The following is a 26863-nucleotide window of genomic DNA, read 5'->3' on the forward strand; positions in this document are numbered from 1 at the left end:
TAACTCAAGTAGAATAGAAAAGCAGGCAACAGTGAACACGGCAGAATCACAAGGCTAACAAAATGGATGCTGCAAACAAGATGGCTTCAGCTCATGCGAACAGCAATTATTTTCGATTTCTACAATTTGTCCAAGAGAAATTTGCCTTTTTCTTGAGGAGGCATCTGAAAGGATCAACTCTAGAAGCAAAATTGGGTATACATTTAGCGTAGAACTCAATCAGGCCAAGGAAAGCCACCAAATGCTCCTTGGTAGGGGGAACTTAAGCGTTTAAAATGCTTTCAATGTGACTATGTTTTGGTCTGATGCCCATTCCACTAATACTATGTCCTAAACATTCTACCTGCCTCGCCTTGACTTTGCACTTATCAAGACGAAAGGTAGGCCCCTTTTCGGATAATGCAGCTATTACCTTTTCTAGATTCAAATCATGTTCCTCATTGTTCTTGCCATAAACTAGTATATCATCTTGAAAGGCAATGGCGCCAGATAAGTCCTCCAAGGTGTCTCTCATTAGTCTTTGGAAAACTGAGGCGGCACTGGCAAGACCAAAAGGCATACGGCGGTACCTAAAAAGACCTTCAGGGGTAATGAAAGCAGTCAGGTTCTTTGATTCCTCAGCAAGGACAACCTGGTGGTAAGCGCTAGCTAAATCGATGCATGAAAATACCTGCGGCACCAGCCAAGGTTGAAACCATCTCATGAAGATTGGGTAAGGGATGGGCATCTACCCAGATAGCATTATTCAAACTGCTTAAGTCCACATATAGCCTAAGCTCACCTGAGGATTTAATAGAAATAACAATGGGAGAAACCCATGGTGATGACTCAATGGGCTCTTTAAAGTCTTTTTTGCACAGGTCTTTAAGCATGTCCTTTAACTTGTTCCTGTAAGCGAGGAGAACATTCCTCACTTTGTGACGAACAGGTACAGCATTGTCGTGTAGTTTAATGATATGTTCAAACCCTTGGTATTTCCCTAACTTCCCACTGAAAACACTAGGAAAATGTTCCATTCATTTATCAATAAGACCAGTGTTGTCATTGTGGATGTTCTTATAAGAACCAACAGCATTAGCAGGAGGATCAGCTCTGGGATCAAGCTTGATTACCAATTGTTCCTGGTGTGGCCACCCCAGAAGTGACTGCCCTGATCTTGCTACATACATCTTGCCAAATGTGTGACGCCCTGAAAACACTAAATTTGCCCAGAAGAAACCAAGTCAATTTTGTGTCCCGTGTAACCTCCAGGTGAGACGTCAGGAGGGGAAAGGACCTTATTAGGCCACTTGTCAAGAAAAACATCTAAAGCAATAATGGTGTACCAAGCACGAGTCTTCTAGAAATCTCAATTCCACATCATTAACAGTAATGAAACATGAAGGGAATTTTGTAAATTATTCACCTCCACAAACATTAATAACAGTATTAACACCATTTTCATTAGAGCCGTCATAATCATCAATGTCTTGTATATAATTCTCCCTTTTAAGAATAGATTTACAAACTTTACCAAAATGACCTTTCTTGTTATATTTGGGGCAACATTTTTCAATGACAGTACAAGTTTTAGAATTGGCCAAATGTGTGTTGCTTCCACATCTGTAGCAAAGTAACTGAATATTTCTTCTTTCACTCTTTGTATTCTTGAATCTACTTTAAATTTTTGTAGAATTTCCATTTCTGTGTGGAAAGATTTTTTTTTGTTTATCCACTTCCTTAGGAACATTGAATATATCACCTTTATCGTTGCCTCTAATTCCTCCAACACATTTTTCAGACTGTTCTATAGACTTGGCTATATAAATAGCAGCACTCAAAGACATGTCAGAAGTAGTCCATAACCTTTCTTGTACTTTTTTGTTATTTGTCCTCATTAGGAATTGACCTCTATGAACTTGTTCATATGATATGTGCTCGAAGTCACATGTAACAGCAATTGATCTGAGAGCAGAAACAAATCTTCAAAGGACTCATCAGCTCGTTGTTTCCGTGAATAAAATATGAACCTTTCCATTACAATATTTTTCTTTTTACCATACCGTAAATTGAGTTGCAAGGATGCATATTCATAGACATTGATGTTACCAGGATTAGACAAACAGGTAAGGTTTTAAATTCCTTTAGTCCAATTCCTCCTAGTCAATGCTTCAAAAAAGCAAGTTATCTTTCGGGTTCGCATTCTCCACCCTCCAATACATCGACATAAGCCAAAAAAACAGGTTCCCATACTTCCCAGTCCATGGGAGGTTCACCAGCAGAAGACAGAAAAGAAGGAGGAGGAACAATGCCTGACATAGCTAAATAAAAAAACAATAATTAAGCAAAATGCAGCTACTTTGAAATACAGATTTATATAATGACTATATACAATGTATTGTAAATTGTATGACGAAAAATGTAATAGTATTCATTTAATTGAGTATTCAAATAGAAAAGAAAAATAAAAAAATACACGGATTGTATAACCGTGAAGTAGAGATTGTACCTTTTAATGACACGCAGTGTGCGCATCACCGGCGAAAATCCTTAAAATACACGATGTGTATATCACAGAAAGAAGTTGTTGTTTCAGGCCGGAGTTGCAAACATTTGTGCTAACTTGTGATGTGTACCCCGAGAACTGAGAAATCCAAGATGGCAACACGCACGCAAATTCAATAACGTGACCTCACGTAAAATGTGACATCAAAGAATGCGTGAAACGTTGTTGTAGAAGTTGTGGTTGCCAAGAAGCACTATGATGCAGGTTGCTAGGTACTCTCAGGGTTCCAGTTGAAGACGATCTCGTCAGTTGCTAGGATGCAGACTTGCAGTAAGTGGAATGAGACTGAAATTGAAAGATGCACCCATCAACTGATTTGGAAGTACGAAGCAGAAATATCCGAGAATGAAGAAACTCACCAAAGCACAAGTTACTACTTGTGTAACGATATATCTCTAAGAAACATTTTTTAGTGATAGATTCCTTACCTTAGAATATCCCCAGGCGTCAGACTGGATCTGGAAAGTTTTTGAAGCAGTACCCATACGCGTCAGTAGGTGACGTCGTGCGGCTCCGCGCTCGTTGCTGACGTCGTAAGCGCCGAGATGACGTCACGGAGACTACTTAGGCGCCACCCATGCGTGCTGACGTCAGTTCTGTACACAACTTCCGCGCCAGGAACGCAGATCCATGCAAGAAACTGACCACTGGTGCCATAAAACTAGGGCCCTAAAAAGGGGGATGATCTGAACCCTAGAAATCAGTTCGCAGAACGGGGAGGATGGGTGGGGCGGTAAGGAATCTATCACTAACTAATGTCTCTTACAGATATATTGTTACACAAGTAGTAACTTGTGCATCTTAAAGAGACACGTTAGTGATAGATTCCTTACCTTAGAATAGATACCCCAGCAATACCAACCCCGGTGGTGGGTCTGCGAATAGATTACACCAGAAAGTCACGGAGAACAGAATGGCCAAAGAAGCCGTCTCTCCGGACCGGACTGTCAAGGCAGTAATGCTTGGTAAACGTGTGCAGCGAGGCCCACGTAGCTGCCTGACAAATGTCCTGCAAGGGGACGCCGCATCCCAAGGCAGTAGTGGCTGCAGTTGCCCTGGTAGAATGGGCACGCAGCCCCACAGGAGGCTCCTTCTTAGCCAAGCAGTAACATGCTTTAATGCACAGAACGACCCACCAAGAGATGGTCCGTATGTGCACAGCCCGACCTTTTTTGGCGCCAACAAAGAGCTGGTCATCCACCCGGACCTGGTGTGTACGCTTCAGATAGAATGCAAGCGCACGTTTTGGGTCCAGATGGTTGAGCCTCTCTTCCTCCCTTGAAGGATGCGGTGGCGGAAAGAAGGTAGGCAAAGTGATGGTCTGCCTGATGTGGAAGGGTGTGACCACCTTTGGCAAAAAAGAAGGAGGGGTCCTTAACACTACCTTGTCTGGATGAAAAGAAAGGAAAGGAGGTTTGGAAGAAAGAGCCTGGAGCTCACTCACTCTCCTGGCAGAGGTGATAGCGACCAGGAAAGCCGTCTTAAGAGTAAGAAGACGCAGAGGACAGTTATGAAGGGGCTCGAAAGGAGCGCACATCAGATAGGTCAAAACGAGATTCAAGTCCCATTGAGGCATGATAAACGGCACGGGAGGAAACGTGTGCGTAACGCCTTTTAGGAAACGGTTAACAACCGGGGACATAAAGAGAGAAGGCTGATCTGGAAGCCTCAAAAAGGCGGAGATGGCCGAAAGATAACCTTTGATAGTGCCCAGAGCAGAGCCCTGCTGGGCCAAAGAAAGAAGGAACAGAAGAACTTCCGAAACAGGGGCAGAAAGGGGATCCACAGCCTTTGCTGTGCACCATGCCACAAACTTGTTCCACCTGCAGGCGTATACCGTTTTAGTGGAGGGATGCCTGGCTGCCAAAATGACATCACAGACTTCGGGAGGAAGATCAAAAGCTGTCAACTGTTGCCGCTCAATCTCCACGCATGGAGGTGAAGGCTGGACAGGTTCTGGTGGAGGACTGTCCCTTGCTGCTGGGACTGAAGATCCTCCCGAAGAGGCAGATGGATCGGGGGATCGATCGCCATGCTGAGTAGCTCGGGATACCAGTATCTTCGTGCCCAATCCGGAGCCACAAAGATGACTTGGGCCCTGTTGCGCCGAATCTTCTTCAGCACTCTGGGCAGAAGTGGTATATGCGGAAAGGCATACAATAGACCGCAACTCCACTCGCGACAAAAAGCGTCGCCTAGCGAGTGCCGCCTTGGAAATTCCAACGCGCAGAACTGATGACATTGCGCGTTCTCTTCGGTGGCAAATAGATCTAACCAAGGCTCTCCCCACTGCTGAAAGAGACCTTGCGCCACATCAGAGTTCAGACGCCATTCGTGATCCATCAAGCACCAGCGGCTGAGTTCGTCCGCCCTGACGTTCAGAGAACCTGCCAGGTGTTGAAGCACCAAGGTAATGCCTCGATGTTCCAGGCATGTCCAGAGGCGCAGAGCCTCCTAACATAGGGTCCAAGATCCCAACCCGCCCTGTTTGTTGCAATACCACATGGTGGTGTTGTTGTCCGTGAACACCTGCACCACACTTCCCCGGACAGAGGGAAGAAATGCCTTCAGTGCAAGTCGAATCGCCCGCAGCTCCAAAAGGTTGATATGGAGCCGGGACTCCGCCGGAGAACAGAGGCCTCTGATCTCCGCCTCTCCCAAGTGGACTCCCCATCCCAGGAGGGATGCATCCGTCACCACTGTGTGCTCCGGTTGGGGAAGGGAGAGTGATCTACCATTGACCCAATCGCAATTCTTGAGCCACCACCGCAATTGTCGTGCAGTGCCCTCCAAGATCTGGACATGATCCGACAGGTTGCCCTGATGTTGCGCCCACTGGAACTTCAGGTCCCACTGCAGAGCCCGCATATGCCATCTGGCATGTGTCACCAGCAGGATGCAGGAGGCCATCAGGCTCAGAAGCCAGAGGGTCATCCTGACTGAAACCCGGGGCAGAGGCCGAAAGATCGGAATCATAGCCTGAATATCCCAGACTCACTGCTCGGGAGGATAAACCCGAAACAGCGTTGAATCCAGAACCGCTCGGATGAAGGGGAGCTTCTGAGAGGGACTCAGGTGTGACTTCGGCACGTTGATGGAGAACCCCAGCAAATGCAGGAGGTCGGCCGTAGTCTGGAGGTGGTTGACGACTGCCTGGGGCGAGCCCGCCTTCAACAACCAGTTGTCGAGGTAAGGGAAGACTGACACCCTTGACCTGCGCAGATGAGCTGTGACCACCGCCATCACTTCTGTGAACACCCGAGGGGCGCTGGTAAGGCCGAAGGGGAGCACGGCAAACTGAAAATGCTCCTGGCCTACTGTGAACCGCAGGTAACGCCGGTGGGCCGGCAGGACGGAAATGTGAAAATATGCGTCCTGCAAGTCCAACTCTACCATCCAGTCTCCAGGGTCGAGGGCAGCTAAGACCTGAGCCAGAGCCAGCATTTTGAACTTCTCCTTCCGGAGGAAGCGGTTGACGTTCTGGAGGTCCAAGATGGGACGCAGACCCCCTTTGTCCTTCTTGGGGACCAGAAAGTAGTGGGAATGACAACCACTCCCCACTTATGGCCCAGGAACGCACTTGATGGCCCCCTTGGCCAAGAGAGCTGCAACTTCCTGCTGGAGAGTCGACAAGTGTTCCCCCGACATACGGTGGTACTGAGGTGGCATGGATGGAGGGGTGGATTGAAAGGGAAGGGAGTAACCCTTGCGGATGACCTGCAACACCCACTTGTCCGATGTAATAGCATGCCAGTGGGGGAGGTGATGGCGAATCCTGCCTCCCACTGGCGTGGGGTGCTCCACAAAGCTCGGATTAGGAAGGTTTGGAGGTAGAAGCAGCGGGGGCGGAGGTGGACTGCCCCCCATGCTGAGTCCCAGAGCCACCCCTGCAGAAGCCGCGTCCGCGGCGAGGCTGGTTCTGCACAGGCTTGCTGAAGGAACATATCTGGGCGCCCCTGCCTGGGTCACGAAAGGAACGAAAACCAGGAGTGACTGGGCTCTTCGTGGAAAGAACCAAGGACTTGGCCGTGGCCCGCGAGTCCTTAAAATGCTCCAGGGCACTGTCGGCCGTATCACCAAACAGGCAGGTGCCATCAAAGGGCATGTCCATGAGCGAGCTCTGGACGTCGGTTGAGAACCCAGTAGATCGCAACCAGGCGTGGCGACGCAGCACCACAGTCGTAGAAATCACCCTGCCCAATGAGTCAGCGGTGTCCAAACCACACCGAATGGCGAACTTAGCCGCATCCTTACCCTCAGCAACCGCCTGGGAAAGCACAGCATGGACCTCCTCAGGACACTGAGGTAACACCTGAGCAACCGTATCCCACACCACGTGGGAATAGCGGCCCAAAAAGCAGGCGGTGTTCACCGACCACAGCCTCAAGCTGGCCGAAGAGAACAACCGCTTACCGAACTGTTCCAGCTTCTTAGAGCCCTTATCCGGTGGAGCCGTGAAAGGCACTCTGCGACATCAAAGCTTGGATGACTAGACTCTCAGACGTGGAATGAGTGGTTAGAAACGCGGGGTCACCAGGAGCCGAGCAGTGACGCCTGGCGACATTCTTATCCACAGGGACTCCTGTGGCCAGCTGCGACCAAGTGCCCAACAGGACGTCGGTGAGGGCATCGTTGAAGGGAAGCAGTGGCTCTGACAAAGTAGGCGCTGTCTGAAGCTTCTCAGTGAGGAGGTTAGTTTTGAGGGCCACCGTAGGAAGATCGAGGTTGAAGACCTCAGCAGCCCGGCGGAGCACCATCGTTTAGGAAGCGCCCTCCTCTATTGTAGGCCGGGGAGAGGCAAACCCTGGTTTAGAAGAGACATCGAGGTCGCCGGCATCTTCCAGATCGTCCACCCAGTCCTGCTTGGAGTCACACTGATGGGCAAGAAGGTCCTCGGACCCCTCCCAGTCATCCTCCACCTCCGTTGCAGGAGGAACCGGTCGCGGTGGTAGAGCCGGAGAAGGTACAAACGGCGTAGGAAACGGCGCCGGGCCGGTGCAGTCTCCCAATGCGGATCCCATGCAGGAACAAAATGGTCCTGGAACCGGGGCAAAGGCGGAACGAACGGCACCCACTGCGGCGCCGGAGGCGGAGCCGAGGGCGGTGCTGGGGCCAGAGCCGGCAGCCCCGGACATCGTGGTGCCGGGGCCGGAGCCGGAGCCAACGGCGTAGGATCCTGTGGCGCCGAAGCTGGATCCGCCGACAGGCCAACAGGATCTGGACACGGGACCGCGGGGATCGAAGGCGCAATGGCGGGAGCCCGAGGCCTAAAAGGCGGTCCATGGTGGCAAGAAATTCTTGCACCTGTTTGGGAGTCGCCAACGGACCTGGGTAAGGCGGGTAGGCCGCGGGACTCTCAGGCTCCAAAGGAGCTGCAGGGGCAGAACCCCTGTCCCCCTCATCCGAGGACCGACAGGGGGACGTCGGAGAGCGAACAAGCTTCTTCGACTTCTTATTATGTCGTCGCTTACCGGAATCCGAGGGCGAAGACTTGGAGCCCGAGGAGCGAAGACTGCGGCCCTGCGAGCAGTCCCGGGAACAGTTCCTGGACCTGGAGCGGCGTTGGGACGAGTTACGGGCCTCCAGCAGTTTCCGGCGCCGTTCCCTCAGGGCCTTCGGGGCCATGGCCCGACATTCCCGGCAGGACTGGGAGTCGTGGTCGGTCTCCGGGCAGTAGAGGCAAACATTGTGGGGGTCCACCACCGACATATTGCGACGGCAGGCCCAACAAGACTTAAATCCAGGCATCTCTACGTGCACCAGGAGAAAAAAGGGGGAGACAAAAGTCTCAAAAGAGTAGTCAAAAAGTGACTAAGGTATGTGCTCTATCCGGATCTGCGCTTGCTGGCACGGAAAAAGAAAGACCTGACGTCAGCGCGCAGGGGTGGCTCCTAAGTAATCTACGTGACGTCATCACGCCACCTACTGATGCGCAGGGGTACTGCTACAAAAACTTTCCGGATCCAGTCTGACGCCTGGGGATATTCTAAGGTAAGGAATCTATCACTAACGTGTCTCTTTCAGATATATTATGCACGCAGCCTATGTGTACAGTATAGTACAGCTGAATCCTAGTATCACAGGAGCCGTGAAACCAATAGGATAGATGGCAACTGCAATGCAAGAGCCAGAAAATCTTCTGTAAAATCCAATTAAATGTAGAGAAACTGTGGATAAGTGCCCGGTTGTCGCCAGTGTAGGAAAAGTCACTCCGGTGCAGAGAATAAGGAAGCGGAGACGAAGTAGATCGAAGACGTGGTTTATTTCCAACAAGTACATCTGACTAGTACAGAGGTTATCTCATGAATGCCCCCACAACATTATCTCCCACTTCCTAACCTTCTACCATATTTGAAACAATACACTTCCAAATAATCACGAGGCAACCACGAGCTATGACAGGAGATGCCACCCTCGTGTCTGCCACGCACCCAAGCACCCGACAATGAGGTTGGCCAGTTTTACCTAGAGGTCATCCTGGTATGAGGACCTCCAAGATGACAATGGTCTGGATACCTGCGCAGGAACTGGACTAATTTCCCTTCCAGGTCCTGACACAGAGGACAGCGCCTCCTTTGCTATGGTTGTGCAAAGGGTGGCGGAGGTCTGTTATTTTCAACTTCCCACTCAGAAAGTTGAGACAAATGTTCTGATGGAAGTGCAGCAGCCTGGCCAGTCAGGTTCTGAGCCCCTACTTCCATTCAATGCGGCTCTTACTAGTATGCTCATAGGTACCCTCTCAAGCTTACCCATGAATCTACATATCACTAGATGCAATCATCCTACTCCAAGTGACCGAGATTTGCTCACCCAGCACTCCTCTCCAGAGTGCCCTGTGGTTCAGGCTTCAGCCAGTAGAGTAAACCCAAACTAATTTCCACGGCCCTTTTTGCAGGGTTATCCCCAAACTTTTTGCTTCTTCCTCCTTTATTTTTTCTAACCTATGGTTGTTGGCAATAGGACTCTGAGCACTTTACCACTGCTGATCAGTGCTAAAGTGCATATGCTCTCTGTATAAATTGTTATATTGATTGGTTATCCATGATTGGTATATTTGTTTCACCTGTTAGCCCCTAGTAAAGTGCACTGAGTGTGCCAGGGCTGGTGATTCAAATGCTACTAGTGGGCTGCAGCACTGATTGTGCCACCCACACGAGTAGCCCTAAAATGATGTCTTAGGCCTGCTTGCAGTGCCTATGTGCAGTCCAGGACTGCCATGTCGACCTGGCCAGTGTACCCACTGACCGGGCCTTATCCTTCCCTTTCTGTACATGTCAGGCATCCCTATGGTGGCCCTAGGTACCCCCCTGGGCTGGGTGCAGTGTATCTGAAAGGTAGGGCATGTACTGAGGTGTGTAACATGCCCTGGTAGTGAATTACAGCCATTTTCGTTTTTCACTGCTGAGAGGCTATCTTGCCCATAGGATAGAATGGGGAAGGCTGTTTACATGCCTATCTTCCCATAAGGGCAAGATAGAAAATCCAAGTTTGGTATCTTTGTGTTCAGAATTTAATTATACATCTTTTTAGCAAGATGGTTTTTAAATTCACTGTGTGAGAATAGCACTTTTTAGAAAGTAGCTATTCTCCTGTTTAACCTTCCTGTGTGCCTGTGTGCTGGTTGGCTGACTGGTGTCATGTGATGGGCTAGGTGGCTCCAGGAGCCTGGATGAGTCAGCAGCAGGGTGAATAGGGAGATCTGCTTTAGATGGGTGGGAGGAGTAGTCCCTCGGTTTGAATAGGGCTGCCCCTGCCAGCACAAAGCTGGCTCCACCCCCTGCTGGCTAGGCTGAGGACTCTGCCTCTGCTGGCACAAAGAAGGCTCCACCTCCTGCTGAGCGTCTAACGACCCTGCCCCTCACTCTGAAAGGAACCAGGTGCTCCAGAGCAGAGCACACCCAGGAACCGGTTTGAGCAGGGGAATCCCCCCACTGGAACAAAGAGAGACAAAGACTTGGAGGGGTATAAGAAGAGGACCCCAGACACCTAAACTTTAGATCACTTTGGAACTAGGAAGGAGCCTCTGCCAAGGAGAAAGCTGAAAAGAACTGAAGAGGAGAAGACTGCCTGCTTGCTGTTTTGCTTCTTTGCTGCCAAGGAGAGGGGAAGGACTTTGCTGTGTCCCCTTCTTTTGATTCTGATCTCCAAGGGCCTGAGAAGAGCTGGCTCCCTGTTAAGAAGTCCCAGGAACAAAAGGACTTCACCACCAGCTCCCCTGGAACTCTGCTGAAGGAGTTCTGACCTGCCTTGGAGTGCTTGCCCAGTCTTGGGGCCTCAGGAGGTCGTTTTGCTGTGTTTTGGGAGCTGGGAAGCAGAAGCGTGAAAAGAGTAACTGGTACCCAACGCATCATCCGATTGCGTGTCGCAAGGACGAGAGTGCGTGGAAAATTTCATTGCGGCACCATCGCAACACGCAGGGTCCCCGCATCGCCGAGTGCGTCGAGCATCGTCCCGAAGCGTGAAGATTCCTGACATTGCGAGGGTCGTCGCAGAACCAGTTTGCGAGCCGCACCACTGCCGGTGCGTGGAAGTCTCCAGTCATCGTGTGCGTCGACGCAGAGTCCCGTTCCGTGGCGCATCGAGAGTTGCGGTGCCGGAAGTCAACGTTGCGCCACGCATCCTGCCACATCGAAGCGTGTCGCATCGAACCTGTGCGTGAAGCTTCTCCCTAAGAAACCTACGCAACGAAGGCCAAAGTCATCGCATCCTCCCCTTACAGATCGGAGCCGGCGCATCCACCTCTGCTGCGTGAAGCAGGGCTGCTGCAAAGCCTCCCCAGGCTCTCAGGAGTATCGCATCGCCTTTGCCATCTTCCTTGTTATAGCTTTTGGGAACCTTACCGCAACTACAGGTACTGTTGGGCACGAAAGTGTCGCATTTTGTGCATTGGGAGTCGCATTGTGCAAGACACTGACTTTTACATCCTGGAGTACTTTCTGCAAACTCTTGAACTATCTTTAAAGTAACCTTTTTGAATTATCTGTTGGTTTGTCTGTAGTATTTGGTCTTGTGAAGTTTTTAGTAAAGATACCTTATTTTTCTAAAACTGGTGTGGAGTAAATCTGTGGTGTTTTCACTGTGTTACTGTGAGTGTTGGTACAAATACTTTACACATTGCCTTTGATAGCCTAGACTGCTCAGGCCAAGCTACCTAGAGGGTGAGCAGGGGTTATCTGAACAGTGTATCCCCCTTTCCCTGACTAGAAGCAAGGGTCCCTACTTGGACAGTGGTACCTACCCTGCCAACTAGAGACCCCCAGATCTAACATTGGTGGCAGCGGTGGGATTGAACTTGTATTTGTACTTGACCCACAGTAATTGGTGTACATCACTAGTTTAAGTGCAGACCAATAGACAACCACATGCTGTATTTTTGATTCTATTTTGGAGTAACTCTTCAAGAGCATCATGTCTCAGGTGGCAACAAGTGAGAGGGCAGAATTGGAGTTTTCCATGGAGGATCTGTATTCGTACAAGGTTGAGGAGCTCAAGCAATTCTGCAAAGACCTTGGTTGCCCTGTGAAAAGCGGATCTAGAAGGGATGTGCTACAAAGAGTCTTGAAGGCCTGGTGGGAGGCTCAAGAGGAAGATGAGGAAGATGATGCAGATGAAGAGAATGGTTTTGTTCCCCAAGCTCTGCCCATGGTCGGACCAGTCTCAAGGGCTGGCAGCTCCCATTCCAGTAGGAGTCTCACTCCAGAGGAGTTGGAGGAGAATCAAAGGGCTAGAGATCATGAGTTAGAAGTCATGAGGCTTGAAATGGAAACCCAAAACAAAATAGAAGAGAGCAAGAAGATGTATGCCTTGGAAGAATTGAAATTGACCTTGGCACATGAATTAAGAATGAGGGAGCTTGATATGGAGCTCGAGAGGCTTGAGGCCATGAGTGTCTCAGCTGAAGAAGAATGGTTAGCTCAAGAAGTGAGCTTTGCTGAGTTGGAGGTGGAGTCCAGCTCAGATGGTGGCAGCAAAATTGTAATATCCAGTGCTGAGGGAGAGGTACAAACACCCAGAGATGTGGCGCCTAACTTGAGGGAGGGGGTTGACATACACCAGGGGGTTCAGGTTTATGATGTAGTTCCAGTGGAGTGCAGTGTCCCTGAAGTGGATTGGGGAACTGGCACAGGGGACCATATTCCTAGTGGTGGGAGGGACACTCTACTGACCCTAGATGAAAGGTACAGGGAAAGGGGTTCCCCCATGGTAGAAACCTTGGTGTGTGAGTGTGAAGACCGTCCAGAAGAGTGTGAGTTGTGTGACAGAGACAGTCAGGTACTGTCTTGCCAATCTCAGGAGAGTGGTGTGGGGTACTTGTGTGAGGCACTGGAGGGTGAGGCAAACGGTAGCTTGGTTAACAACTGTGGGGGGCTGTGTGATTCATTTGTTGGAGAGCATATTTTAAGTCCCTGGTTTCCAGAGCTATGCCAACACCCGGTGGAGTGTGAGTTCTCTGGTTCCAGAGAGCTTGCGTTGGAGGCAGACCTTTGGTTGGATGCCAGAAGGTCTGGGGAGGCATTGGGGAGTGATCCCAAAAGGAGTGGCCCAGATAGCTTCCAGACCTGTGAGGTGGAAGAGGTTCAGTGTAGCCCAGTTAGGTCCCAGTGTAGTGGGAGGGGTGTAGGGGCTCACGTCCTGTCTCAGTGGAGAAGGGGTGAGTGTGGGACTGTGGGTCCCAAGGTGCCCGAAACCCAGTCTCAGGGCCTGGTGGGTTCCTTAAGGGAACACCAGGTTGGGGGCCTAGACAGTGCTAGTAGGCCATTTGAGGAGGATCTCCTAGTGTCAGGAGAACCTGGAGCCTCTGTAAACAGAGCTCCAGTGGTTCTGGTGTCTGGCGGTACCGCTCCAGTTGGGAGGGTGCAGAAGTCCAGACTGAGGGGTGAGAGGGGGATGTGTTCCCCAGTGGGAGAACCAGTGGGTCAGGGACCAGCCAGAAGGGCTGAGTCCCCTAGGAGTGACCATGGTGACACCACTTCTGTCCTGGGGGATCTTCGCGCACTGTCAGGTGGACAGGGGCCGGGAGATCTGCGCCAGTCAGACTGTCACGAGACACATGAGTCATGTGTCACCCTCGGGGAGATACTGTGTGAGTCCCCAGAAGTCCTGGCATGCCAGGCAGGTGTGCAACCGCAGGGTTTAGTCCCTGGGTTGGGAGGCCAGGTTCAGGATCTGCCTGACCTGGGGGGGAAGGACATCTTTAAGCTGTGTCCTGACCGGTTTGGCTTCCAGGGGTACCCCTCCAGTGGGGAGGGTGCAGCTCTCTGGAAGGGGGTGCAGAGGGAGAGAGTCCTCGCCTCTGACCCCGGTGCAACCTGAGGGTTTAGACCCTAGGTTGGGAGACCAGTTGCTGGAGAGAGGTCCTGAACTGGAGGGAGGGACATCTGTAAGCAGTGTCCCTACCAGTTTGTCTTTGAGGTGTACCGCTCCGAGTAGGAGGCTGCAGAATTCTGGAAGGGGGTGCAGAGGGAGGGAGTCCTCGCCTCTGACCCCGGTTCACCTGGAGGGTGTAGACCCTAGGTTGGAGGGCCAGGTCCGGGGTGTCCCCCCTGACCTGGAATCCCAGTTGCAGGATAGAACCCCTGAACTGGTGGGCGAATGGTGCAGGACACCTGCCACAGGTGCCCTGACTATTCTAGAAGGGGGTACCGCTCCAGGTGGGAGGGTACAGAGCCCCAAGGAAGAGGAGGACTGGGTATGGAAAAGCCTACCCCAGCCTCCTGTCCAGCCACCGGATACAGGCCCGGGGCTGGTGGGTCAGTGCCAGGTTGTCAGACCCGACCTGACAGGAAAGGAAGTGGACAAAGGGTGCCAAGCACCTGGGGCTACTGCCCCCCACCTTCTGACGCCACAGGGGTTTGAGGGCCCTGAGAGGCATAAGGCCTGGGTCTCATCCCTGACCACTGTCACTGGTCACTGCGTCTTGCTGTCTGTCTGTTGGGACACACCTGTGAGCAAGTTAAGGCTAGGTGCTGCACAGGTGGTGTCCACAGGTGAGGAGAAGGGTTCCACATGGGTTGGCTTGGTGGACCCTGAGAGTATGGATGGAGAGATCCAACCGGGTTCAGGAAGGCGTAGAACAGGAATAGTGCCCTGCTGTTTGGGCCAGTTTCCGTGTTCTATCGCCCTAAGCAGGGAATCCCATCGAGGTATCGCTTGGTCTACCCTGGCTTTAGGCTGGAAGGGGGTTGTGTTGGAAATGGCCCTTTTTGCAGGGTTATCCCCAAACTTTTTGCTTCTTCCTCCTTTATTTTTTCTAACCTATGGTTGTTGGCAATAGGACTCTGAGCAGTTTACCACTGCTGATCAGTGCTAAAGTGCATATGCTCTCTGTATAAATTGTTATATTGATTGGTTATCCATGATTGGTATATTTGTTTCACCTGTTAGCCCCTAGTAAAGTGCACTGAGTGTGCCAGGGCTGGTGATTCAAATGCTACTAGTGGGCTGCAGCACTGATTGTGCCACCCACACGAGTAGCCCTAAAATGATGTCTTAGGCCTGCTTGCAGTGCCTATGTGCAGTCCAGGACTGCCATGTCGACCTGGCCAGTGTACCCACTGACCAGGCCTTATCCTTCCCTTTCTGTACATGTCAGGCATCCCTATGGTGGCCCTAGGTACCCCCCTGGGCTGGGTGCAGTGTATCTGAAAGGTAGGGCATGTACTGAGGTGTGTAACATGCCCTGGTAGTGAATTACAGCCATTTTCGTTTTTCACTGCTGAGAGGCTATCTTGCCCATAGGATAGAATGGGGAAGGCTGTTTACATGCCTATCTTCCCATAAGGGCAAGATAGAAAATCCAAGTTTGGTATCTTTGTGTTCAGAATTTAATTATACATCTTTTTAGCAAGATGGTTTTTAAATTCACTGTGTGAGAATAGCACTTTTTAGAAAGTAGCTATTCTCCTGTTTAACCTTCCTGTGTGCCTGTGTGCTGGTTGGCTGACTGGTGTCATGTGATGGGCTAGGTGGCTCCAGGAGCCTGGATGAGTCAGCAGCAGGGTGAATAGGGAGATCTGCTTTAGATGGGTGGGAGGAGTAGTCCCTTGGTTTGAATAGGGCTGCCCCTGCCAGCACAAAGCTGGCTCCACCTCCTGCTGAGCGTCTAACGACCCTGCCCCTCACTCTGAAAGGAACCAGGTGCTCCAGAGCAGAGCACACCCAGGAACCGGTTTGAGCAGGGGAATCCCCCCACTGGAACAAAGAGAGACAAAGACTTGGAGGGGTATAAGAAGAGGACCCCAGACACCTAAACTTTAGATCACTTTGGAACTAGGAAGGCACCTCTGCCAAGGAGAAAGCTGAAAAGAACTGAAGAGGAGAAGACTGCCTGCTTGCTGTTTTGCTTTGCTGCCAAGGAGAGGGGAAGGACTTTGCTGTGTCCCCTTCTTTTGATTCTGATCTCCAAGGGCCTAAGAAGAGCTGGCTCCCTGTTAAGAAGTCCCAGGAACAAAAGGACTTCACCACCAGCTCCCCTGGAACTCTGCTGAAGGAGTTCTGACCTGCCTTGGAGTGCTTGCCCAGTCTTGGGGCCTCAGGAGGTCGTTTTGCTGTGTTTTGGGAGCTGGGAAGCAGAAGCGTGAAAAGAGTAACTGGTACCCAACGCATCATCCGATTGCGTGTCGCAAGGACGAGAGTGCGTGGAAAATTTCATCGCGGCACCATCGCAACACGCAGGGTCCCCGCATCGCCGAGTGCGTCGAGCATCATCCCGAAGCGTGAAGATTCCTGACATTGCGAGGGTCGTCGCAGAACCAGTTTGCGAGCCGCACCACTGCCGGTGCGTGGAAGTCTCCAGTCATCGTGTGCGTCGACGCAGAGTCCCGTTCCGTGGCGCATCGAGAGTTGCGGTGCCGGAAGTCAACGCTGCGCCACGCCACATCGAAGCGTGTCGCATCGAACCTGTGCGTGAAGCTTCCCCCTAAGAAACCTACGCAACGAAGGCCAAAGTCATCGCATCCTCCCCTTACAGATCGGAGCCGGCGCATCCACCTCTGCTGCGTGAAGCAGGGCTGCTGCAAAGCCTCCCCAGGCTCTCAGGAGTATCGCATCGCCTTTGCCATCTTCCTTGTTATAGCTTTTGGGAACCTTACCGCAACTACAGGTACTGTTGGGCACGAAAGTGTCGCATTTTGTGCATTGAGAGTCGCATTGTGCAAGACACTGACTTTTACATCCTGGAGTACTTTCTGCAAACTCTTGAACTATCTTTAAGTAACCTTTTTGAATTATCTGTTGGTTTGTCTGCAGTATTTGGTCTTGTGAAGTTTTTAGTAAAGATACCTTATTTTTCTAAAACTGGTGTGGAGTAAATCTGTGGTGTTTTCACTGTGTTACTGTGAGTGTTGGTACAAATACTTTACACTTTGCCTTTGATAGCCTAGACTGCTCAGGCCAAGCTACCTAGAGGGTGAGCAGGGGTTATCTGAACAGTGTATCCCCCTTTCCCTGACTAGAAGCAAGGGTCCCTACTTGGACAGTGGTACCTACCCTGCCAACTAGAGACCCCCAGATCTAACACTCCCCCTGACAGGGAATCCAAGAAGATAGGGACTTTTTGTAAGCAGATCTTTTCCTCTACAAGTTCGACCATTCACTCAGTGAATGACAGTTGCCTCTTAGGCCGCTATTCTCATGCCTTGTGGGTCTCTGTGGCCCAAGTATTGCCCATAGCCCTGGAAGAAGCCTAGCCCATACTTTCGAAGGCCCTGTAAGATGATTGTGATGCAACCAACTCCACCATCCGCTGCGGACTGGATACAGTTGACTTCTGCAGGGCTATTAGCACTAGTGTAACTATTCACAGGCAAGCCTGGATGTGGTCCAATGGCTTTTCGTGAGATGTTCAGGCTAGTCTTATGGACATACAATTGATAGCTCCTGACTTTTTGGGGATAAAGTGGGCTTGGTCTTGGAGGGCATTAAAGCTAGCAGGGCCATAGCGCTCTCCCTGGGTTCTTTCTTCTCATCTGCGCCAGACACCGCCCCACACTAGTGCGCATCTCTTTAGCATGTCCTTGACTGTACACAGCCAACCTCTCAATGACAGAATCCATGCTTTTTGCCAGGGAGGTAAGCGATAACTTCGGACAGGAGGGTCTTGTAGATAGATCAGTGGGGGTATGCCCTAACATTTCTCAAGAGCTTACTGCACCTTCCACCATCCCCAGACCAGCTGACCAAGGGCCCATTTGTCGCTCTTGCAGGAGGAAGTGCAGGCTTATTTGGCCATAGAGAGGGTGCCAGCACCAGAAGTTGGTTGTAGTTATTGCCACTACTTCCGGAACCTCAGGAATCCAGTACGTCTTCCCATCCATACCTCCCCTGCAGACTCCTGAAGAAGATCAGGATGGACTGGGCCCAGGTCATCCTAGTGGCCCCAGATTGGGCACGGAGTGTATGAAATCCTAAACACTTGGGCATGAGCATTTGTATAAGGAGGAGAGACTTCATTGGAGTGATCCGAATAAGGCTCTACATCAATCATACCAAAGAACACCAGGTGGACGATCAGCTCTTTATTGGGTTCACTGGAGCAAGTAAAGGCTGAGGCTGTGTAAAAAAGGACCATCTTGCACTGGATCCTACTCTGCATTAACATCTGCTGCACACTGGCCAAAAAGCAGCCCCCCTAAGAGCTTGCAAGATCATTCTATCGGCACTAAGGCTGCTACCGCTGCGTTAGCATCGGGCATGCCAGATCTCAATATTTGTCAGGCTATGTGGGCACAATGCACTATTACCTATGCAAAAGCAGGTCCACAGGGAAGGGCACTTTGCCCGCTCAGCCATTCAGGACTTTTTAGTTTGAGTCAGTTCATGGGCCCACCACCAAGGCGGTATTGCTTGAATATCTATTCAAAAGGTGGGGAATCTGCAGCTAGAATTCTCTATCAGAAGGACAAGTTTGAGGGCACTGGAATATCAAGAAAGCAACTGATGTCAGCTCACATGGGCCTATACAGTCCCTTGCATGTCCCATCCAATGCAAAACAATATCTATGCAGAGCTGCTGGCACCACCTGGCAGCATAAAGGGGTACTGCTGAAGATTTTCCTGATCCAGTCTGACACCTAGGGGAGTATTCAGATGGTTCGGAATCTGCAGTTAAATATAGTGTGTACCAGGAAGAGCGCTACCAAAGGTAAGTACCTTATTAGTCTTTCCCTGACCAGTCTGTGCTCTGGTCAACACAGCTGACATTGTGGAATCCATAAAGCTATAACAGGGGTAATCAAATCATTGCCCCAGAGCAGTGGTCTTCAAACTGTTTTATGTCCCCCTCCCCCGGTATAAAAAGAAATTCCCCTCTGGAACTTTGGGAATTTCCATGGACCTTACCCACTGGTTTGGAACCAGTCCGTGGAAAGTTCCTCTTCCCTTTTGACTTCGAGCCATGATGCTCCCGCCCTTTGTTCACCCTATTGGCTAGCCAGTGATCAGACAACACTACAAGTTTCCCTGCATCCTTCGCTGACAGTTCAGACACGTATTGCCTAAGGGAGAGAGCAGTCCTTCATAAATCACTTTTTAACAGTCTTCTGGTTCAGGGCATGAAAATCCGTAGCCTTCAACCCTCTCGCCCACTCTTTCCAATCATATAACATACAGTGAATGTGCGTTCCATATGCTCACTTGCTGCCTTTAACCATTTGTAGGTACCAAGCTGGTTTCAGGTCAAACCTCCTAATGAGGGCTTCTTTTATCAGCTCATACACCATGTGTTGATCCACAGGCATCATCCCAATGGCTGCTTTCTCTACCAGTAGCAACCGTTCAAAAGCAGTACGGCCTTAGACACATCATTCAAAGCTGGAGACGGACATGTACTCCCAAACCTCATAAACCATTTAGAAATAGCTTGTCCTTTCAGATACACATGTACAAATTATTTTGGAACCTTAGCAGGTACACCGGAAAAGTTTAGAATGAAAACACTTTTCCCAGGAGCAATTGTCATCTGCTGCCTCCCCAAGTTTTTCCCTCTTGAGAGCTATCATCTCATCCAATTCCCTCTTTTCCTGGTCTTGCCTGCCCTTTCTCCCTTGTGGTCTTTGTAGGCCCATTGTTCCGTCTTCTGCCCTCTTCTGTCCTCCTGTTCCTGGAGAGCAATCCTTGCCCTCCCTGGTTTTCTGCTCTTCTACAGCTTTTGCTTTTTGGAGAGTTAATTGCAAGCTTAGGGTCTCTGCTAGAGTTAATCCTCGCAAGGGGACCATTCCCAGAGTTGGTGTCAAAAGAACACTAGATATCTGTGGTGACGATTGCCTTGAGAAACTCTGCTAAGCACATTTTGGGAAATACACACAGTGTCTCTAGGGGGAAACTGAACTGAACTATGGGGCTCAGAGAGCTTGCTTCTACAAAACTCCCTATCTGGATTTATATGAACGTAGAAGAGTCTACTTCAATGGCTACTCTCCCCTCCAGGTTTTCTAACTTAGCTATGACAAAGCCCACAAGGTTATCTGTATCCCTGCTTCTGGGAGCCCCCTTACCCCTCTAGCCAGACATAGATACCTCAACTGATCTAAGGGTAGGGTCACGGTCTAGTCCCTTTAACCTTTTATCTAACATTTTTCTTGTGTAGATGTTTAGGTAATAAGGTTGGATTTGCAGTATTGGTGTAGTGGGCTGTAAGTTGGTCTTTGTAGGATCTCACACCACTTGCAGCCAATTGTCAGACTCCATTCATGAGGCCACAGGGCAAAAGTGCGGTACTGGGCCAGAAATGTAGGGGTTGAGGCCTTTTCCCACTGCTGTTCCAGGTAAATCCCAAATGTGGCTGTGCAGACTGCGCCCGTACAACCTTTTCCACACAAGCATGTGACTGTTCGACACTCTCAGGCAGAGTGTCGAACAGTCACATGCTTCTTCTGGGAGGTGATTGTGGGGGTTACTCCGCTTCAAGATTTAGTACTACCCCCAAGTAGTCCGAATAACATCCATGTCCAGGCCAATGCTCTTTGTAGAAAAGACAAGTAATTTATCACAAGTTTAGTTTTTACACATAAAAACACTACTACGCATTCAATTATGTTCAAATACCAGGTTCAGGGGGTCGGCTTTGTGTTTTTCGGGGCCTCTGTGGCTTAGGCCTGGACTTGACACTCTTGGGTCTTCCACTCTCGAAGCAGGTTCTGGGATTCCCAGGTATTTTGTGGGTGCAGCTCTTACTGCTCCCCTCTTGTAGGATTAGCACTCTGCAGCAAGGCTAATCAGTCTCTGTTTGAATTCGGATTGGCAGCTCCGGACCTCGCTCTGCCCTCTCAGTCTCTCACCACTCGAATTGCATTATGGGGCCGGTCGCCTTTCCCTCGGCAGCGTGATCTCACCATGGGAGCCTTCAGCAGGTAGCAACAATCCACAAGAGGTGCAAGGGCCCGTTCAGCCCTCCCGCCGCAGCGGGATCTCGCCGCTAGCAGACAGGAGCCTCTAGGCCACAGACATCAATGTTCTTCAGGTGGTGCAGAAGCCAGCTGCATAGTGTAACACTCACTGTGTCACAGCCAGACCGGGTGGCGGCGACCGATCTCTGCTTGCTCCTGACATACGGTGACAACTTGGTGATTCTGGAATCTTCTCAAGATACACCGGAGTACCTCATAGTCGCCTAGTCTCAGGATTGGTCCAGACCAAACAACACACACAGCCGCTTCGTGGTCACAATCAACTTAACGGGCACATGGACCACCAGCAGGTGTCAATCCCAGTTTCAGTTGGGGCCCACCACAGGGCAACAACTCCAGGTGCCTAGTGGCTCCGAATGAGGCATAACACGAAGGTCGAACTACCCGTACCGTGAGTCCTTCAGCACTCTTGCATCACAAGTCTGTCGCTGGACACTATGCCAAGGTCAATTATTATTATTATTTAGAAATTTGTAAAGCGCTCAGCTACCCCCAACGGGGGTGTCCCGGCGCGGACAACAAGAGAATAAAAAGGTCCGGGAGGGTGAACTGAAGAGGATCGATGAGGCTAGGTGCGAGAGAAGAGCCAGGTCTTCAGTTTCCTTTGAAACAAAGGCTCTGATGTCAAAAATCTGAGTTCCACCGGTAGAAGGTTCCACAATCTGGAGGTGGCCACGGCAAAAGCCCTGCCACCCGTACGTGCCAGACGGAATCGTGGGCAGAACATAAGGCGAAGATGGTTGGATCTCAGATCCCGCAGCGCATGAGTCAGCCTGAGTATATGCATTAGGTATGCTGGGCCTCGGCCATTGAGAGATCTGAAGGCGAGGACTAGAGCCTTAAACTGAATGCGATATCTCACTGGTAACCAGTGCAGTTTGGCCAGATAAGGTGAAATCGAGTGGCGATAAGGAATGTTACAGATCAGCCTGGCAGTTGAATTCTGCACTGTTTGCAGACGATTGATGAGGTACGCTGGGGCCCCAACGTACAGACTGTTTGCGTAGTCCAGGTGGGACGTTATTAAGGCATGGACTACTGTTCTGCGGGACTCAAGAGACAAAAAAGGAATGATTTTTTTAATCATTCGGAGTTTTCCAAAGCAGGATGATGAGACTTTATTAATTTGGGTTTTGCAGGAAAGAGCTGTGTCAAATTGGAAGCCTAAATTACGGGCAGCTTGAACTGGCGCCGGGGGAGGATTAAGTTCAGATGGCCACCAGATGTTGGGAGGGATGGAAAATTTCTGGTTAAAAAATAGGACCTCCGTTTTATCAGCATTCAATTTTAAGTTGTTGATGGACATCCAAGAGGCGATGTTTACCAGGCAGTGGCGAAAATTAGCCAAAGAGCTTTCAGAGTGATCCTTAAATGAAAACACAAGCTGTGTATCATCAGCGTAAAAGAACACTCAGACGCCCCAAGATTCGACCACCTTCGCCAACGGAATCAGGTACACATTGAATAGGAGGGGGCTCTGGGCAGATCCCTGCGGAACCCCCCATATTAATGGTTTCTCCGTGGAAACAAAAGGGCCAAGGGCGACCTGTTGGAATCTGCCCGTCAGAAATGATTTCACCCAGGCCAGCGGGATCCCTCCAATACCCACCTCCTGAAGGCGATTTAGCAAAATGTCATGGGAGATGGTGTCGAATGCTGCGGATAGGTCGAGGAGGACCAGCATGGCCTCCTCTCCCCTATCCACACATTCGCGAATTGACTCAGTCGCTTCCAGCAGGGCTGATTCAGTGCTAAAGTTCGGCCTGAATCCTGACTGGGTGTCATGAAGCAGGTGGTTAGTTTCTAGGTATTTGGACAATTGCTCTTGTACCACCTTCTCTAACACTTTTGCTGGCTTAGGGAGAAGTGAGATGGGCCTGTAGTTACTAAAACATAAAGGGTCAGCACTCGTTTTTTTCAAGATTGGTAACAACGGCGCATGTTTCCACAAAGAGGGAAAGAGGCCCGATTGCAGGGAGGAGTTCCAGATTTCTAACAGAGGTTTAATCAGTAGCGGAGCTCTTTCATTCAGAATCTGAGCCGGGGCTGGATCGAGCGGGGATCCGGATTTACATTTTAGAAACAAGGACAAGGCGTAATCTTCAGACAGAGGTTTAAATGAGGTAAATACTTCACCACAAGTGGTGTCATGGACTGAAGTAACTGCTATGGGAATCTGTTGAATAGTTGCCGTGATGTTCACGATTTTCTCATAAAAGAAGTCAGACAGGCCATCGCTAAGCAATTGGCTAGGGGTGACAGGGCATGCCAAAGCAGAGGGGTTTGCGAACTCCTTAACAATGTTAAAGAGGGCCTTGGTGGAATTGTCTGCTCTTTTAATTGTATCCGTAAAGTACTGTTTCATGTCAATGCGTTTGAGTTTATGAAACTCTTTGAGAGCTGATCTGTAAAGGGCTTTGGCCACCGGATCGTATGATCGGCGCCATATACGCTCCAGTTTTTTGCATTTACTTCTATTTTCCCGTAGTATCGTTGAGAACCATGGGGCTGAGGGTTTAGATCGTAAAGAGGAAAGGTTCTGCATAGGGGCAATTTGCTCAATGGCAGTAGAGAGATCTTTATTATAAGTAGATACTACTACATTAAGATCAGCATCGAGAGGATCAGGACTGCTCCTAAACATTTGCTCCAGGGCCGTACAAGTGACTTTATGCCACTTTCTGCACTGTCCTCTGATGGTAGATTTCATCTTAGGCGGTCTGGGAGTAAATACTTCAAACGGAATCTAGTAGTGGTCAGACCACGTGAGGGGCATAGGGGGGAGAACATTAAGGTCAAGCCAATTGGAGAAAATTAAATCAAGGGTGTGTCCTGCAGAGTGTGTAAGACCATTGACCCATTGGGTTAGATTCAAACCTTGCATGGAGTCTAAAAGATTTTTGGCACGTGTACAATCATCTACATCAATGTGATGATTAAAATCACCTAGTACAGTGAAGTGAGGGTGTTTAAGGGAGAGATCTGCGATGGCCGCCAGTAATGAGGCAATTGCAGGCTGGGGGGTCTAAGGGGGGCAGTATACCAGGGCACCTGAAAATATGGCAGTGGAGGCATCTGAGATGGAAAAATAGAGTGCCTCTATAGGTCCTAAATTGGGGATTTTCCTAGAGGTGATAGTTAGATGATTCTGTAAAATAACAGCAATTCCACCACCAGACTTTCCTCCCTCGCGGCTAATACCCATTAGGCGATAGCCCGGGGGTGTGGCTTACAGCAGTCCTTCTACAATCCACTCCTCCAGCATGGTTGGCACTTTCTGCCCTCATTCACAGGTAGGATGTCTTGGCATACAAGACAGGCAGTAACTCCTCCTTCAGACTGGACTCCAGCCGATGTTCCCTCCCCTTTGAGGAGTTGGCTGTCATTGCAAAACCAACCCTTGGCTGCTTCCTAGCCGGAGTATTCTGAGGTGTACACCTCCTCGGTAGAAGAGACCACAACAACGAACAAAGATGGGTCAAGACTGCCATCTTTATGCCACTGCGGATGGAGTAAGTTTATTATAGGACTGCTCCTTGAAACCAGATTGGGTCGGTTCCCCTTTTATGTGTCCTAATCAGGCCACCATCCATGCCAAGTCTCCATCTTTAACTATGCTGTGTCCAGTAGGCCAGTCTGCAGGTGCAGTACTCACCAAAAAAGTACAAAGAGGTGAGAGCAGGATGCACCTAACTATTTACAACTCCTCTTCACAGAGAACAGGAAAAGCGACAAGGATCTGTGTCTCTCAAATGAATCCTTTCCCTATGACCACAAACTGCAGAGCTCACCCTGTTCCCCCTGACATCCATCAAAAGCAGCTGCAATCACAGTCATGCACAGACCCTGTATCAGGACAGCCCTGACACATCTAAGACCCTGTCTCTTCTTTCCTCACTGTAGTGTCTGGTGTCCCACCTCTTATCCGGGAGATGCCAGCAATACAGACATGCTGTCTGCAGAAAAGCAACATATCTTACATCTTATACTCAGGTCCAGGCTATGGGCTTTCAATGGAACCTACAGACCACAACACGCTGCTGGTTCTAGCCTACGGGCACAACGAACAGGGTGCCCCTTTCTGGATTCCAGTTCATTGCGAACAGCGGAACTTTACAAGAATGGGTTGGTAAGTACACACACTCTCAGGTAAAAAGCCTGTCCTTATAATTTACTAACACGGTATGCTGTCACCACCGTGACAGAAACATCAGTCCTCTGTCATTATGAGGGTACCCTTGGGGCATCCCTAACTGTTCAGGACTAGGTCCAAAACCTATCATTGTCCAAGACCAGGCTATGGTCAATACTCAAACACAGGATTAGTGTATGGCATGACCAAAAATCAAAAACGGAGGATCTAAGGTATGAGGTCCAGGCACACTGGTAAAAAGACAAGACTGTACATCATGCAGGGGACATTCCCATCCAAACAGTGACACGTTGGATTTCAAAGACAGCGACAACATTAACTGCCTTTGTTTCCCATGGGTCTAGAGAACTGGCCTTAGCAGAAACTGTCCTTCATTCAGCTAGGTGGTATTGCTAAGTTATCTCTTAGCAGGTAGGAATAGAACTTCACTGGCTGGATTATACTTCTAATAGAACACACCACCCTCCTCAGCGAGGAATGCCATAATGTCAACGGCACACTTCTAGTACTTCCCAATAGATCTACTTGGGGTTTCATGTTCAACCCCCAATATTATTGAGGTCACACCCGGTATATCACTCTAGCATCAAAGGGAAACCTACTCTTTTCCAGAAATGAGGATCTGTCGGGTGTTTCTGCCTCTTGCTCGGCTAGAAAGGGAGCGTTGAGAAGTCAGACAAACCTGTCGGAGAAAGTCTCACCTGGCTCTGCTGATAAATAAAGTCCTGCCCATGAACTACAAAATCATTTTGCACAAGCAATTAATTTTTATTAAATGATTTTAAGGCATTAGCCTACAAAATGTGTATCAGAATAATATTTTTTGTAAACAACTCAGCAGATATGCAAATCCTCAAATTTAAAAAAAAGTCCCCCATCATAGATCATCACACTTTCCTAATCTAGTCTATCCCCTACCTATAGCGTCTATCATAAGCCATCTAACTTGTCTGTTCATTTTCTTTAATAACTCACATTTTGTTGGTTTTACGCATGTCATGACACAAGGAGATACCTAAAATAACGGCTATTCATGAGAAAAACCATTTCATATCGCATTTACATCTCTTGTCATCAGTCAACTATGATGACAACACACTGCACGATTCGACTGGTCCCTGTGCTGGGTTCTTAACACCTGTCCTGTATTGACTCAGCACCTCACCTTTAGGAAGCAATTTCACATGGTTGGCTGTGCCCCTGCGAACCACTCAGGCCCTAAGTGTCCCTCCTGGGGGGAAAAGGAAACCACAGCTAGATTTGTGCTTATCCTTAACTAGCACAACTCTTTTTTCTCTTTCACACTAAAACGTGTGCTGCAGCCTATGGTCCCTTGAAAGTAATGTGATGGATGGCTCTTACTACATGCAGGGTCTTTCCCAAACATCTCCCTTTCATTCTACTCTATAGGACTTGCTGAGCCTTCACGAAGGTTTCTCTTCAGATACCTATGAGGAAGTAATGATACTACAGGCAGTAGCGGATTAAGGGCTCGCGAACAGTGAGACTCGGGGAGAAGAGGAGTAATGCAATGAAGGATAGACTAGTTCTGAGTGTGGAAGAGAAGGATGAGGATGGGGAACTTGGGAAACAGCAAAGGAGAAGGGATCAAGGAAAACAGGAACAGATTGAAGCATAGGAGAAAGTGGGAAAGAGACAAATAAAGGGGGAGGCAATAACAAGAGAATAGCCGAAGGAATAGACATAGAGAGATGGAGCGAAAGTATCTAAACACAAGTCAAAGAAAGACACCGATCTAGA

This window comes from Triturus cristatus, chromosome 3_1 (genome assembly GCF_964204655.1).
Source record: "Triturus cristatus chromosome 3_1, aTriCri1.1, whole genome shotgun sequence".
In the NCBI taxonomy this organism is placed as follows: domain Eukaryota; kingdom Metazoa; phylum Chordata; class Amphibia; order Caudata; family Salamandridae; genus Triturus; species Triturus cristatus.